Genomic DNA, 910 nt, shown 5'->3' on the forward strand with positions numbered 1-910 from the left:
ATCACAACACTAGCCTATACTGCGTTCGAAACGTAAACATTCACTGTTTTTCATCCCGCTTTTTGTTTTACACGCTCCCCATGGGGTCTGAAAATTTCTCTGATGCATAGAAAACTTTTGCAACTTATAAACAAAAAAACCCCCTTTGATAACATAAATAACCTGCCACAATTTTTATCATCCTGCAATTGCCACTTTTTACAACAAAGTTATTTTGACGGCGTGCGGTCCGTGTGACGGTCAAAATATTTTGTTCATCTTTTTAACAAAATTTTCGAAGCAGCATTATATACTAGGAATAAAAAGGCTATTGGAAACCCTTCTTTCGGACCTGCTTTTGCATTTTTTTTCTTTTTGTTTTTTCAACACCGTGAAGTTTTTTGAATTATTTCATTTGTTAAAAATTTTCCATTTTAAAAAAAAAAATTCGTGCATTTCTATTTTTCCCCCCAATTTAGCAACGAAATAAATTTGGGGAATTATGATCTTCCCCATCTTAGCAACACAGTCGAATATTCTTATAATTTTTATGCTCTTCCCCATTTGATTAATATCATGAATTTTTTTCGCTGATACAAATTTTTCCCCCCAAATTTTTATAAACCCCTTCACCTCCCCCCTTGTCCATTTAAAAGCCTTTTATCGCCCTTTTTCCCGCCATTTCACCATCCATTAATCTCCCCCATCTACACAGAACGCTTGCAAACAAAATTTGCAACGGCTGGCCCCCTACTTTGAAAGTAACCCCAAAGGAACGGGGAGACTGGGTAAAAGCGGCGTATTAAACCGGGGTCTCTCTCTCGGCCAGGGGTTTCTATAAGTAAATTTTCTTGTTTTTCGGGTCCTTTATTTTGATAATTTAAAGGGATTCATTGATTAACGATTTTTTTTCAGTGGTTTAGGGTTGGGA

The sequence above is a fragment of the Penaeus monodon genome, chromosome 27 (genome assembly GCF_015228065.2).
Source record: "Penaeus monodon isolate SGIC_2016 chromosome 27, NSTDA_Pmon_1, whole genome shotgun sequence".
NCBI lineage: Eukaryota > Metazoa > Arthropoda > Malacostraca > Decapoda > Penaeidae > Penaeus > Penaeus monodon.